Source organism: Oryzias melastigma, linkage group LG2, assembly GCF_002922805.2.
Source record: "Oryzias melastigma strain HK-1 linkage group LG2, ASM292280v2, whole genome shotgun sequence".
Classification (NCBI taxonomy): Eukaryota; Metazoa; Chordata; class Actinopteri; order Beloniformes; family Adrianichthyidae; genus Oryzias; species Oryzias melastigma.
In genome coordinates this window covers 11,212,585-11,229,174 of record NC_050513.1, presented here as the reverse complement: position 1 = coordinate 11,229,174, position 16,590 = coordinate 11,212,585, and the positions used below count along the sequence as shown (strand labels likewise).

The 16,590-nt window shown below is 41.4% G+C and overlaps 1 long non-coding RNA gene across 2 annotated transcripts in view; it reads left to right on the top strand.

The window, feature by feature from the left end:
* Positions 1-16,590, top strand: part of LOC118599796 — a 234,434-nt gene that overhangs the window by 79,033 nt on the left and 138,811 nt on the right. For both annotated transcript variants that reach the window (XR_004949303.1, XR_004949302.1), the window contains exon 3: positions 10,995-11,087. This is a non-coding gene — a long non-coding RNA (uncharacterized LOC118599796). The remainder of the gene's footprint in view (positions 1-10,994; positions 11,088-16,590) is intronic.

Below are 16,590 nucleotides of genomic sequence, written 5' to 3'. Positions count from 1 at the left end.
CAAAAATACAGTAACTTTTTATTTTTTTTATCCCAAAAAGTTATTTTCATTGATTTAGCAAGATTAAGCCTTAATTTTGAAATGGTGCTTACAGGTCTCATAGCACAGGTTAGTTCTGCCTCTTAATGTGAAATCTTCAACAACAATAAACCCTCTTTTTAAAAGAAATGTTTTTCTTGCCTCTTTTTTATTTTGAAAGAGGGGGGTTGGTAATTAATGTTGGGAGAAGGGGCTTCGTCCAAACTTTTCCTCATTGTGGCGCTCTGAGGGCCGAGGGAAAATGGGGATTTTTTCATAATTCAGCCATCACAATTACTGCGGTACAAAACCATCAAAATTATTCATTTGCTCCTTTTTTCAATTTGCCATTCTTTCATTCAGTTTGTGTAATTCATGTGTGTTCTTTCCTTTTTATCAGACCTGCGGAGCTCCACTCCGCTCATGTATTTATTCATGCTTTTCTGCCTCTGATGGGCACCACGGATCAAGTTGAATAGAGCCGGGGGGTGCACGTGTTGCGCGCGCACGTGTGCGCACTTTTTTTTTTTTTTTTTGCCCTGGACCTTCTCCATTGTGCCGATCCTGGGAGAAGGTCTTAATCTAGTCCCCGCCATTACCACTACTGAGACCGCCACCTCCCCTCTTGCCCTGATGTGGTGCCCAGCCATGAAGGCCCTGCAGTGGGCAGCCTGGCAAGCCAGATCAGGGTCTCTGGTCTTGGAGTTTGGCCTGGATCCCTGGTCCTCATGCTTCCAGCCCCCCCACTTTCCCCTCCGCGAGCTCCCACAACCAAGCCTCCATCCTGGCCTTTACTTGGGTCCAAATCCGCCTTCCTGGCTTGCGTCCTGGGTGGACGGGAGGGGGGGAAGAAAGCCCGCCGCCGCATGTGCAGCGGAGTGAGAAGAGGTGGAGAGGCTAACAATGCTATCAGAGAGCTGGCGTCCATCTCTCAAAAGAACGAGCGAGCGCGCACCGCCGTGTTTGTCTTTATTTATCGCAACTCTTCACACGGAGTCGCAACAAAGGGCGAACGTGGAATAAGAGGGAAAAAAGGGGGAAACCAAAGCGAGAAATGGAGCTGCTTTAAAAGATTGATAAGGGGGGAAAACAAACAACAAAAAACATAAAAGTAGGGTTAAAAAAGTTTATTTTTTAAAATGAAATCGCTAAAAGAGAGTGGAGGAACGAAGCGTTGACATTGTCTGGCCTCCCGGATCCCCACGGAAGCACAAATCGGCGTGTTTGCTTTAAAGGCTTTCATTAACGGCTGTAGCCGAGCCAAAAAAAAAAGTCCAAACACAAACAAACAAACAAACAAAGGAAGGGGAAAAAAAGCAACTCAGAAAATCAGTTTTTAGCTTTTTTTTTTTTAGCGTCTGCTCAGTGGCCCGCATCGGTTTTTGAGGGGAAAAGGGGGCGGGGACTATCAGAACTTTGCTTATCCGAACTGAACTGTCATGTTTGGCTAAGCTATACATTAGAATAAGCTGGTGGACAGGGGCCCCCGCTCAAACAAACATTTTATTGACTTATTTTCTTTATTAAAAAGAGGGTTTATTTAATACATTTTAATCAAACGTAACAGAATCGACTAAAAAAACAGCAGACGCAGTGATATAAAGATGTTTTTGCGAGTAATGGATGTAAAAAGATAAACTAAAGACGTCAAATTAAGTTAAACGCTTGATTCTGCAGCGTCGGCGAGAAACAAGTTGAATGTAATCAAGCGAAGAGAAAGTAGGGCATCTTCGTGTGGGGGCCTCGGCATCATCAATCAATTACAGCTCCGTCGTCTTCTGTGGTTTAATTGAAATCGAATGACTGCGGTCTGCCTCCCCCTTCAAAGGAGCAGACGAGGAAACGCCTCAGGCCACAGGACGCGCTTAAGGTAAGTCACGGCGAGTAATGGGGACCGTTAAAGAAAGTAAACACGGCCGCACGCGCACTTCTGAGGGCAGAGAAACCCAAATATCAGGATAATTAAAGGAGAAAGCTCAGCGGAGCTGAATAAATGTACGGCAGTCGGTTGAAAGCTCAGCTGAACGTCACATTTAGGATTGTTTGCTCACAAGAAACTCTAAGATGATCTTAAAATGTTTGAGATTCATTTTTTACATCATTCATTACCTCCTAAATAGCTTAGATGTAAACAGATGTCACATTTCTAAGTGTTTTAAACACTAAAAAGATCATTTAAACAACACAAGGGTCATCAAAATCATCGGCTGTGGTGCAGCGGTAGGGCGGTCGACTCCTGATCCGAAGATTGCGGGTTAAATTCCCACCTTACCCATTTGTCGAAGTGTCTTTGGACAAGACACAGAACAACAAATTGCCTCTTGTGGAGGGATTAAGTTTTTTATCCACCAAAAAAAAAAAAAAGAAAAAAAAAAGATTAGACACAGCTACACATTAGCTCAGTTAGCATCTTTACAATTTAAGCTACTCTCAACCTTATTTGCAGTTTGATACAGCTAAAACTATGACTACGCTTCTCCCAACATTGTTGGTAGCACACAAAAAAGCCCAAAACATTTTGACACAGCTACACGTTAGCTACGTTAGCATCTTTACAATTACTCTAAACCTTGCTTCCAACATGTAAAAAACCCGAAACTGTTTTATACAACTAAAACAAACTTTACTGTAACAACGCTAACTACCAACCTTGTTAGTAAAACGTAAAAAAAACACTGTCCAATACAATACACGTTAGCTTCATTAGCATGTTTAAGATAATTACTAACTTTGTTTGCCATACATAAAAAAATTGACACCACTAAAACTAACATTAATTTAAATATGTTAACTCCCAAACTTGTTAATAAAACGTAAAAATCAGTTCAGCACAGCTATACATTAGCTATGTTAGCATAAAAAAAGTTGCACAGTTCAATATGATACATGTTAGCTGTGTTAGCATATTTAAGATAACTCCCAACTTAGTTTGCAACATGTAAAAAAACAAATTGGCACAACTAAAACAAATGTTACTGAGAATATGTCCAACCTTGCTAGATACTATAAAATAAAATAAAAAATAAAAAATAAAAAAACAGACACAGCTACACACACATTAGCTACGTTAGCAATAGCATCTTTACAATCACTCTAAACCTTGTTTGGAAAAATAAAGAGCTAAACCACAAAGACAAATGTTACTGTGACTAAACTAACTGCCAACCTGGTTGGTAACACAATAAAAAAAAACATTATTCTTCACCGCTACACGTTACCCACAGTAGCTTTTTTACAAGAATAATTAACCTTGTTTGCAGCTTGTAAGAAAGAAAAAAATAAACAGATAGAAATTTTGTCCAAGCGCCTTGTACCTCTCAAAACCGCTTCATCATCAAACCGCACAACAAGAACTGATCCTTTTATAAGGAGCTCTGGATTATAAGGCGCAATATGAGACTTTCAGTGCAGACTATACTGCAAATTTTAAAAAGAAGGACTCCATCCTGAGTTCCCCTCTTTTTTCTAGTTCTTTATTTTTACTCTTATGGTCCCACATTTTCCCCTTATACAGCACTTTTCTAAGCAATTTTAGAGACTAAATATTTAAAAACACATTTTTTTCCTGGTTTTGTAGTTAAATTAGAAGATGTGATGTTAAGATAAAAGTATTTATTGTTGTAAAGGCTTAAGTTTGACCAAAAGTGTCATAAAAATGTGTATGTATCGTTTTAAAACAGGATTAAAAAAGTTTGCTTTAACAGATTTACTTGAATTTACCTTTTTTTTTTTGTTTTACCCAGTTATTAGACAGTACCAATGCTGTTTGAAATCTTTTTAGTCCGAATGGAACCAACATGACAATGAACTTTTTTTTTTCTATTTTAAAGAAAAGGACGAAATAAAAATGCTCAAAAAGAAAGTTTAAAAATCGAATTCATTAATTTAGACTTTAATTTAATCCAAAATAAATAATTAAATAATGGTGTCATTTTCTTCGACAGTTTTTTCAGAGCGGCAGTAGTTCATTACAAACTCACCTTTGAATTTTGGGTGGAACCGTCGCCCTTCTGTCCCCTTACCTCTATAAACTCTCTTTTTACTAGGGGTGTCGGGAAAAATTAATTTGACAATATCGTGATATTTCATTTGGAAATAGTTGTATCAATTTAAAATATTGACGTGGCAATATTTGACTTTTTATGAGCGTCATATCTTTGTTTTACACCTAAACCCCAACCACTAGTTGGCAGCACACTGAACCTCTTTGAGCAGCTGTACACCGCGACCAAAAAAACAAGATCTCAGGAGAACCAGTTTAAGTTAAATGTTCAGTCAGCCTTGGGGTTTTGTTCTCGGGAGATATGTACTACTTAGTTTTTAACTGAAACTCTGTAAAGTTGCAGTACTTAATGTTGTGATCAATAAATACAATGAATTCTAGAGTCATTTCTAAAAAAAAAAAAAGTGAAATATTGTTCTGGTACAATCTTGAAATATATCGCGATACGTATCGTATCATGAGATAAGACACTTATCAAGATAGATATCGTATCGCCAGACTCTTGAGGTCAAAGACGTTCATGGGGTGGATGCATCAGAATGGGGTGGAGCCTAGAGTATTTTCTACATCACAAATACAATCTTTTACTGAAGAATTACACAGAAATAGAATTTTAAGCTTCAAATGTCCTCCATCACCAGAACGTGTAAAAACACAATTTTCACCGGCGTGGGTCTTTAAGGAAGTTAGTAGAAGAGTCGAACTTATGTAAAAAGTGATGAAAAGAAAACTAGGCAGGAAAGGGTTGAGGAAAAAGACAAAAAAAATGGAGGGATAGGAACAAGAATAAAGAGCAAACAAATGAAAGGCAGAGCCCGGTGCCAAGCTGTGATTTCTCAGTTTGAGCGAGCTCTTCATCCGCCGGTGAACCCGGCCCTTCAGTAGAACAAAGCTGCCTCGCACCGCACTCGTTTATCGTCCATTTTTCATCTCTCCTTTTTGTCTACATGCAAGCGAGCTCCCTCCCTCCTCCCCGCCACCTCCCTCCACTCCTCTCTGACAGCGGGATAACCCTCACAACCTGCCGCTTCACACGCAGATAATACACACACTCGCTCTGCCAGATATTGATGGACGCTCACAAAATGTGTTCTTATCAGTCACAGGTAAAAAAAAACGACAAAAATTGCTCGCATTTTCTCTGCGCTAGCTGCTCCTTTGGGTAAAGTTTACACCCTCCCCCCGCCTCCCCCCTCTCACTCACCTCTGCGCACCTTTCTCTCCGGCTGGGGTCGAGAGGTGCTTTGCTGACTCCGCCACCTGCTGTCTGATAGCATATAAACAAACTAAACACTTATTTCCTCCTGAGCCGAACCCCGTAATCACAGCAGCAGTAAAACCTCACACTCCATTTACCTTCAGCGCAGGTGACTGCCTGGGCAACGTGTGTGTTTGTGTGTTTGTGTGTGTGTGCGCAGATGTGGAAGCAAAACGTGTATGAAAATGTAAGGAACGAAATGTACAAACAAACAAACAAAATCTATTTGAGATACTTTTACAGTGAAGAAACTCCACAAATCGTCTTTTCGTTTGACAACCTGTTGTTTAAATTAAAGACAACTAAAAGGTGGACGAGTTCCAGAAATTCATGATAGTTGGGAAAATTCAAATTAAATGCTTTTCAAATGATCAGGGAGTCTGAATCCACACACGTTTAACCCTTATGGGGTCCAGATGACCCAACCGTTTCATTGATGTGTGATCCCTCCCATGACAAAGGTGGACAGGATTTTATTTCTACCATTGGAGATAAAAAAAAAAAAATCCTTGAAAAAAGTTCAGTGCGCTGTCTAGTGGGGTCCAGATGACCCCACTTTTAACCCTCGTGCTCACTTATGGGGTTTAGATGACCCCACTTTTAATCCTCGTGCTCTGTTATGGCGTCCAGATGACCCCACTCTAACCCTCGTGCTCACTTATGGCGTCCAGATGACCCCACTCTAACCCTCGTGCTCTCTTATGGTGTACAGATGACCCCACTTTTATTCCTCGTGCTCTCTTATGGGGTCCAGATGACCCCACTTTTAATCCTCGTGCTCTCTTATGGGGTCCAGATGACCCCACTCTAACCCTCGTGCTCACTTATGGCGTCCAGATGACCCCACTCTAACCCTCGTGCTCTCTTATGGTGTACAGATAACCCCACTTTTAATCCTCGTGCTCTCTTATGGGGTCCAGATGACCCCACTCTAACTCTCGTGCTCTTATGGCGTCCAGATGACCCCACTTTTAATCCTCGTGCTCTCTTATGGGGTCCAGATGACCCCAATCTAACCCTCGTGCTCTCTTATGGGTCCAGATGACCCTACTGTCAAACCTCATGCTCTCTTATGGCGTCCAGATGACCCCACTTTTAATCCTCGTACTCTCTTATGGGGTCCAGATGACCCCACGTTTAATCCTCGTGCTCTCTTATGGGGTCCAGATGACCCCACTCTAACCCTCGTGCTCTCTTATGGGTCCAGATGACCCTACTGTCAAACCTCATGCTCTCTTATGGCGTCCAGATGACCCCACTTTTAATCCTCGTGCTCTCTTATGGCGTCCATATGACCCCACTTTTAATCTTCGTACTCTCTTATGGGGTCCAGATGACCCCAATCTAACTCTCGTGCTCTTATGGCGTCCATATGACCCCACTTTTAATCCTCGTGCTCTCTTATGGGGTCCAGATGACCCCAATCTAACCCTCGTGCTCTCTTATGGGGTCCAGATGACCCCACGTTTAATCCTCGTGCTCTCTTATGGGGTCCAGATGACCCCACGTTTAATCCTCGTGCTCACTTATGGCGTCCATATGACCCCACTTTTAATCCTCATGCTCTCTTATGGGGTCCAGATGACCCCACTTTTAATCCTCGTGCTCTCTCATGGGGTCCAGATGACCCTACTGTTAACCCTCATGCTCTCTTATGGGGTCCAGATGATCCCACGTTTAATCCTCGTACTCTCTTATGGGGTCCAGATTACCCCACTTTCAATGTAAACATGCCTTGGATAGCTCAAGTTTTACAAATGTACCAAAATTCTCGCATAGTTCTGATTCAAGATTGTACAAAAAAATCAAACAAGTTTTCCAATTTTTATCTTTTTTGGACAAAATACAAATACATACAATCCAAAGCACTTTTAAAAATAAGTCCACTGGGTATTCAGTTGTTCCGGACAAAATCCTTCATCCATTTTCTTTCGCTCATCCGGCACCGGGTCGTGGGGGCAACAGTCTAAGCAAAGATGTCCAGACTTCCATGTCCCAGGTCACTTCCTCCCCCTTCTCTGAGGATACCCCAGATGTTCCCAGGCCAGCCGAGAGTTGTAGTCTCTCCAGAGTGTCCTGGGTGTCCTTCCGCCCAGTGGGACATGCCCAAAACACATCTCTAGAGAGGCATCCAGGAGGCATCCGGACCAGATGCCCGAGCCACCCCAATTGGATCCTCTCAATATGGGGAGTAGCAGCTCTACTCCTCCATATCAAGCTCTCTCTGGGTGACCAAGCTCCTCGCCCTATTGCTAAGGGAGCGCCCAGCCACCCCACAGAGTAACTTCATTTTGCCTCAGTGGCCTTGTGGTAGTATCCACCCTGAGATTGGAAGGTCAGGAGTTTAAATCCAGACCGAGTCATACCAAAGACTAAAGATGGGACCTAATGCCTCCCTGCTTATCACTCAACATTAAGATGTTGGATTGCAAGGTTGAACCACCAAATGGTTCCTGTGCGCAGCTGTGTCTGCAGCTCACCACTCCCCCAGGGGATGGGTCAAATGTGGAAAACAAATTTCACGCACCTAGGTAAGTGACAACTAATGGAACTTTAACTTTAAATACGGGATCTTATTCTTTCGCTCATGACCCAGAGCTCATGATCATAGGTGAGAACTGGAACAAAAATTGAGAGCTTTGCTTTCTGGCTCAGCTCTCTCTTCACCACAACAGACCGGTAAAGTGACCACATAACAACGGACGCCTCACCAATCCACCTGTTGATCTCACGTCCCGATCTTCCCTCACTCAAGATATTCAAACTTCTCCAACTGGGGCAGGAGCACTCCACCCACCGAGAGAGGGCAAACTACCTTTCTCCGGACTTTCAGAATCCCTTCATGAGAAGTGAAATCCTAGATTTTGTAACGCTACCCAGATTGATATCACTGGGGTCCCACCCTGGAGCCAGACCTGGGGTTGGGGCTTGCAGGCGAGAACCTGGTTGTTTCAAACCCGAAGGAGCGACGTGGGATCGCTCTCCAGTGGGTCCATCACTTGGAGGAGACCTCAGAAGGGGCCGGTGCAATTTGGTTTGGGTGGCAGTTGAAGCCAAGTGCCTCGGCGGCCCAATCCCCAGTTATGGAATTTAGTTTTTGGAACAAAATTTTTCTACATAAAGAAAATTCAAATTTGTCATTCCACAGTGTAATGCCGTGTACACACCAAGCTTGTGATGTGCGTTCAAGAACTCCTTTAGCCCAAGGCGTTCACACTGGACAAGTAGATAGGGGTTTCTTCTTGGTGTGAACGTAGCTTTAGACCATGGGTCCCGAAAGTGGGGCCCATGGGCCAAATTTGGCCCACCAAGTTAAAACCACTTACCCATTTACAATTGATTCTCTATGATGTTCCAAAACTCTACGGCTGTATTATATGTTTGGCCTCCAGGTGGTGCTGTTAGCACTTTCTATGATGAAATAACCCACAAGTGAGTCAGCCCTGGGCTTTTTTGTTAGCTAGAAATTCCCAAGAGCCTTCACAGTCACTTCCGATGCTTTAGCTGCCTTTTTTTAGCCAAGATGGAGCAACAATGGCAAACGGATAAAGTCAGAAGACCAGCCCCACATCTTTCATTGGGATCCCAGTTTACTGTTTTCATTGAAAGAAAGTTTGTTCAGCTTGCTCTTGCTTTTCAATTAAAAATTCTCCTTTTAGTTAATGACGTGAAAAATATATTGGAATCCCATTTAGATTTTGGCTTTTTGATCAAAAAAGTTTGAGCACCCCTGTTTCAGACATTTTTAAGCAAGGTCAGAAATATTGCTAGATTTCAGTAAATACAGTGTGACCAATAGGGATCCGGTCCAGAAGTCTTTGCAAAAAATCCAGTGAGCATCGATGCTCACTGGGGAACATAGACCACAATGCATTGCGTCTGAACAATTTTTGCATGTTTAAATATGTATAAATGTATATAAACCATTGACGTTTTCATCATTAGAACACAATGGATTCATGAATCGTAAAATGCTTGAATTTATTAGGTTTTCACTTTGTGAAATCTGTGATTTTATATTTAAGGTTAAATAAAATCCAGGGCACTAGAAAGTCCAGCACTATACAGTTTTTATTCAGACATACCCAAACACTTATTTATTCATTGATTACAAGACGTTTTCCCAGCCACTGATGATACTTTTTTCCAAGTTTCACAGATGCAAACCGCTCGATCCAATCAACTGATGCCCTTAGAAAAAAGTAGTCTATTTAAGCAAACTCCTCATTCGAAGTCCATATTAAAAGTGCGGAAGTATAGTTCAAGTTCAGTTTTTGTACTTAAAATGTTCCACTTTAGTCTAAAGAGGTACTCAATATTCTATTTAGTTCTCTATGGTTCTGTTTGGTGCAGTGTAATTCATGTGTTGTAGAGACATTTCAGATTCCAGGGTGTTCGCCTGCACTCCTGTTCTTGGCCGTGGACCTCGCCTCTGGCTCGCCCCCAGTTCCATCTGGATGAACACAGAGAAGGATTGATAACCAGTTTAGTTTAGTCTATTTAGTTTAGTTTAGCAACCAGCTGTTATTTATATTTTATGACCAACTTTCTGCTTTTGTACAATTACCGGTATAAAACCCAATGAGACAATTGTTGGGTAATATTGGACTATATAAATAAAATCAATTTGAGTATACCTTCCTACACTACTTGTACATGATCAAGAGTACCTGCTATACTTATACTCAAGTGTACTTCATAAAGTACTCTTCAAGTGTAGTACTTTTTGCTCACATTTTGACGCACCTTTCCGGTTTGGGCGCACTTCCACCGGAAGCGTCCCGCCGCATCCCCCAAAACGGCCTGACTCGCCGCTCACCTCTCCATCTTGTTTGTGTACCAGTTTATTTGTTTGAAGCAGCAGCAACAACAACAACAACAACAGCGAGCAGCCTCTGTAATTACTCCTCAGTGCTGCTTCCCTCACTGTAATTATGAACCCCCTAACAGTGTGTGTTTCACAAATGTGTGCGACGCTAGATTCTCTTTTTTTTTAATGCACATGTGTAGCTACATTTTTGTGTGTGTGTGTTTAGGCATGTCAACAACAATTACGCAGCCGTACTAGCGAGGAAGAGGGAAAGAAAAGGAGGTAGATGAAGAGAAAGAGGGATGAAGGGGCAACAAGCTGAGTTCTTTGTTGCTAAATGGCAGCGATTCACCATCAGGACGCCCATTTAGTTTAAGTGAGCCGCTCATTTGCCGGTGCGCGACACACAAAAAGTAGAGTCCTCTTCATCCTCTAGCGTCAAGAACTATGTTTCATTGTGCAGAAATTATATTTTTTTGTTTGTTTTACATCTGTGATTTGGAAAGCTTCAACCCCACCTCTGGCCTCTTTCAGGAAACATTTTTCGGTTTGTCGGTAATGATACGTCTCTGAAAGCGCCTCATTTTGAATCCGACACAGTGAGGGAGTCGGAGTGATTTTCATTTCAAATATCTGATGAGAATTACTTCTGGGTTTATTACCCCACCACTATATTCAGTTGGTGTCGTTTAAGAGAATTTCTTTTTAGTTTTTTAACTTAAAAAGTTTCTGTTTTTATCAGAAATTACGTTCCACTTCGCTGCCAAAAAAACTTCACGTCCGTTCTGCTGAGGTGTCCCTCTGCCCCCTCCAGCTGATCTCATCTATTATTAACGTCCGAACACTCTCTCTAAGGATCCGTCATCCATTATTAATGCCTGACAATCTCTTTATTTCTCTCTAAGGATCCCCCGTCTGTCTTCCTCCTCACACTTCCCGTCATCCCTTCCTTGGATCGCGCGCGCTCCGGCTTTCATCTGGAGAAAAGCTAATAACAGGTGTGTCTTCCTCCCTCTTCGTGTCGTCTCCTCCTCCTCGGCTGTCTTCAATCTGCTTGGGATTTCTTCCGAGTCCCCCGCCCCCCTAAGGTGCTGAATTTGTTTGTGTTTGTGTGGAAGGCAGGTGGGTACTAACTGGGTGAGGTGGCAACCCGCTAAGTTGATGCGCCGTACTTCTTGAGACGGTTAATTTGTGGTTCCAACAGCCGTCTGTGTTTGCTCACATCCGTCCTCCAACATGGACTGGATTCAGTCAACCAATAAAGACAACTATTTAATACAATTTTATACACATATTTTGCTTTTTTGTTTGATTCTTTTGAGAAGAAAACTATTGAAGTTACCAAACATATTTGTTTTTTGGAGATAGAGGGTGCATAAACTTTATACTTTTAGACTTAAGTCTGTTGGCCTGAAGGTTCTGGGTTGTCTGTATGAAGTGATATTTGTGTCAAAATTTGCCAAATTACAAAAAAAAAAAAAGAAGAAAAAAGTTTAGTTTTAAAATTGAAAATGAGAATATTACATATTTGCTTTCAAAATCTTTTTCTTTGCTCTGAAAATATATTGTTGTGTTGGCAACAAAAATGTTCAGAGACCCGATAATGTTCAGTTTTTGGTCTTCATGACACTTATAACATGTAAAAGTTAATCCAGAAGTTCTGACTATGACTTAAGCTCACAGGAGACGCTTATCCTCTAATGAGACGCTTGTGAGTTACTGAGTTCAGCCAATCAGATCCAGGAGTCATTTAGTCGGGTCAATAGCTGGAAAAAGGTCAAGGAGAGATGGAAACGAAGCTGCTCGCCACGACCACGATTCAGGTTATTTATTTATCAATCAGTAGTCAGTGGTGTAAGAAAGGATTCATCCATCTGACCATCCATCCATCCCTGTATACATCCATCATTCATCCATCCATCATCCATCCATCAAATCATTCATCCATCCATGTATACATCCATCATTCATCCATCCATCAAATCATTCATCCACCCATGTATACATCCATCATTCATCCATCCATCCAATTGTCCATCCAATCATCCATCCATCTGATTGCCGTTAATCCATCCATCCATCCATCCAATCATCCATCCCTCCGTCCATCTATCCATCCATCATCTATCCACACATCTGATAGTTCACCCATCCATCTGATAGTCTATCCATGCATCCATCCATCCAATCATCCATCAATCCATCCATCTATTTGATTGCGTTCATCCATTTGACCATCCATCCATCCGATCATCCATGCATTACTCAATTTATCCATCTGTCCATCCATCCGATTGTCTGTTCATCCATCTGACCATCTATTCATCCAATCGTCTATCCATTCGTCCATTTATCGGTCCATCCATCCATCTGATAGTCCATCCATCCATCTGATAGTCCATCCATCCATCTGATTGTCCATCCATTTGTCTATTTATTAATTCGTCCATCCATCCGATCATCCAGCCATCCATCTATCTATCTGATTATCCGTTCATCGATCTGACCATCCATCCATCAGACAGTCCGTCCATACATCCAACTATCTGATTGTCTGTCTGTCCATTCATCCATCCATCCGTGCATCCATCCTTCTTCTTTTCCTTTTAGCTTTTCTCTTCAGGGGTCGCCACAGCAAATCAGCTCTGATTTGCATATTTGTTTTGGCAAAGATTTTATATCGGATGCCCTTCGTGACAGAATTCTTTGTATTAATCTGGGCTTGGGACCGGCGCAATGAGACTCTAGCTTGAAGACCTCCTCTATCTATCGATAATATTTGCTGAATCCCTTTTGGGGTCACAGGGATACTGGAACCAACCCCACTTCCATTGGGTGAGGGCAGTGTACACCCTGAACAGATCACAGTCTGTTATAGGGCCACATACTCACGAAGAATTAGCAAGAACCCATAACCAGAAGCATCTGACAAACAAAAAAATCCTAACACATCTGTCATCACAAGAATGATTAATTAGATTCATATCTGCAGCAATAAAAGCAAAGAACCAGATGGACTTTGACGCAATCCCAATCTATTGGAGGACAAAAGACATGTAAGTTCTTGGAGCCGCTAGAAACCAGGAGGCAAGTGAACACAACGTAACACAACATGTGTTTCAGGACAAAAGAGATACGTCATCAAGAGGACATGATGAGGACGCACAAACCCTAAAATCCCTGGATGACTCAGAAAAGGCTCTCAGAGACCCCTCAAAACAGTTTTTACATTTCCATAAAAAGTTTTTAAAAAGTGAAGCGCACAGCTTGAGTTAGCATTGTTGTCAATTGCTACTAACACACAAAAAAATAACTCATAAACAAAATGTTCAATTACAAGGAAAGCCAAGAACTGAGCAGTTGTGTGTGTGTGAGTAAAACTGTGTGTGTCAGGAACAGACGGTGCCTTTGCCTTCTGCTGGCACACCAGTGTACTCAGGTGCGAGGATGTGCGTGTTGTTACACTTATTTTATCCCGAGGTGCATCCAGGAAGGGAGTCTTGGGTGTCGTCTTTTGGCAGAGCTTGTTAACGTGTGTGTGTGTGTGTGTGTGTGTGCACGCTCCTCCATCATCTTCCAGAGTGAGATTATAGTCTGTAATTACTGTTCAGGGAAAACTCTTGCCAACCACAGAAGAACCAGACATCATTTTATTGAACAAGCTGTCTGAGTCGTAAACACAATTTTCTACCTTTGAAACAAATTCTCCTCTGCTGTTATTGCTTCTGTGCAGCTTAGCATACAGTGATTGACTCAGAACTGATTCTTTGTAACTTTTAGGAGAGTTTGTCCAGTCCAGAGAACTGATGACGATGTGTGGTTGCCAGTTTTTGGTTCTTGAACTAGTTTTCCTCTAGTCCAGAGGGGTCAGACTCCAGGCCTCGAGGGTCGGGATCCTGTCACTGATTACCTGGATCAAGTGCGTTTGGCCAATAAGGAGCTTTATTGGTAGGTCAGATGGAGAACATGTAGGAGATCGGCCCTCGAGGCCCGGATTCTGACACTTGTACTCTAGTCCAGGCGTCCCCAGATTAAACCACACAAAATCACTAAGTTTTTCTCTCAATCTGGCCAAATGAAACCCACATAGAATGATACTTTTTCTTCCATTCTTCTGCAGTCTGAACTGTGACAGGAGAGCACAGACTATTGGTTTAATAGTGTAAATGATGTATACACTATAGTAATTCACTTTTTCAAAATGTCTATTATTTTTTTTTCTTCTGTACATTCTTTGGACGTCCGTATCTCTTCAGCTCATTCAGCTATTCAAATATTCAACTCTTTTTATGCTAGTTTTTACGACTATTTTTGAAGGTACTAATGATTTCTGGTCTATTTTAGAGTTTAGCTTATACTTTAGCCACAGGCTAGCTGTTTTGGCTAATATAGGTTTTTTCTGTTTTTAGGCTAATTTGGAGTTTAGCTAATATTTTTGCCTTGTGCTAGCTGTTTTGGCCAATTAAGACATTCAGCTAATATTTCAGCTACATTCTAGCTGTTTTGGCTAAATTTGGCTTTTTCTCTATTTTTTTAGGCCAATTTTTGGAATTCGGCTAATATTTCAGCCACAAGGTAGGTGTTTTGGCTAATTTAGATTTAATGTCAACAAGTGAAGAGGAGGGATCCGGAATGTCAACATGAGATGACCCGGGAACGAGGATGTAAAGCAAGAAAGCGCAGAGCAGGAGAGAGAGAGAGATGCAGAGGATTTAATCAGCAGGTCGATGCAACACTAAAACACTGCAAACATCCAAATAAAGCACTACCTGCCTTCAGCTTGAGAGTCAACTGTCATTTTATTTTCTTCCAAAAGAGTGACCGCAGCTATTTTCATGTGCGATACGGTGAAAACCGGCTGCTCGCCTCCAATTCTTTTCCCGGAACGCCGCTACAGAACTTTCCGGCTTACTTTCACCCCTGGCTGTAAGCTGAATTTTGCCACTGAAGATGACAGATGAAATCACTGAAGCTGATAGCTGACAACGCTAAAGCTGATAGCCAGCTAAAATATTAGCTAAATGCCAAATTAGCCTAAAAAACTTTTTAAAAAAAATAGCATGTAGCTGAAAAGATAGCTAAACTTTAAAATAGCCTAAAAACTGAGAAAAGCCTAAATTAGCCAAAACAGCTACCGTATAAATATTAGCCTAAATCCAAAACCGCCTAAAACACTTTTAAAAAGACTAAATTAGCCACAACAGCTAGCATGTAGCTGAAATATGAGCTAAACTCCAAAATAGCCTAAAAAATCTTAGTAAATGCCAAAATAGCCCAAAAAAATAGCAGAATGCCAAATTTTAAAACTTTAAAACTGTAACTTTTTAAGATAATTATGAATAATAAAAAGGCAGGAATATTATTCCAGAATAAATCAACTTAGACCTTAAATAACTTTCAATATTTTAATCTCCATAAAATATACTTTGTCAAAGTTATACAATTTAGAAATAAGTGCAAGATAACAATGTGCTATTGATAACAATAAAATAAAATGATCAGGGGGGCCGAATCTGGCCCCCGGGCCTTGACTTTAATAGGTGTGGCTTAAGTTATGTCCGAATTCCCCCTCCTACACACTTTATAGTGTGTATGTCATTTTCTAGTGCTACTAACTTCAAAATCGAGTGCACTAGAAATTTCCCAGAAGTCTTTGCAAAAAACTAGCATTCATCAATGCTTAATAGATTAGCGAATATAGACCACAATGCATTGCGATCAAACAATTTTGAAAAAAAAATGTGTATTTTTTAAATAAAGCATACACATTTTCACCATTAGAACACAATAGAGTCGTAACTAAACGTTGTGAAATGTTCGTATTTATTCGATTTTGACTTTGTGAAATCAGTGACGTCATATACGGCGTTTGGAAAAATGAAAGAAAAGTAGTGAGTATGGTGTTAGAATTGCCTTCAAAATCCAGGGCACTAGATAGTCCTGCACTATATAGTTTTTAGTAGTTAGGGATTAGAGTTTGGACACAACTTTAGTGTCATATAATTCTGTCCAGGCTCAAACCGTAACTAATAAACTCTCTATGATCCAACAGTTGGCACTTCCATGAATCAAAGGTGACGTCATCCACTCGTAACTAACAAATCGAGTCCCTGATTGGTCAAAGCTTGACCAGATTTAACTTTCAATGCATGTTCAATGGCGTTTTGTATGTAGAACCCCAAAAATTGTCTTATGGTGCTTTCACACCGGAAGCGTCCAGCACGGCGAAGGCGTCAAATCTCAATGTTAAGTCAATGTAAAGACGCAATCTGCCTCGACGCGATTTCGGCGCGAGATTTACGCGGCGCGTCAACCAATCAGGGACCCAACTCCATCAAAGAGTAGAAATAAACATTCAAGATGGCGGCTCAAGGATTTTCCTCATGAACTTCTATGCGTTTTATCAACCCAAACTGTCCCAGTTACTGTTGGGTGAAGGCGGATACACCCTGGATAGATCGCCAGCCCGTCACAAAGTTCATTGAGCTGGATGGACGGCTA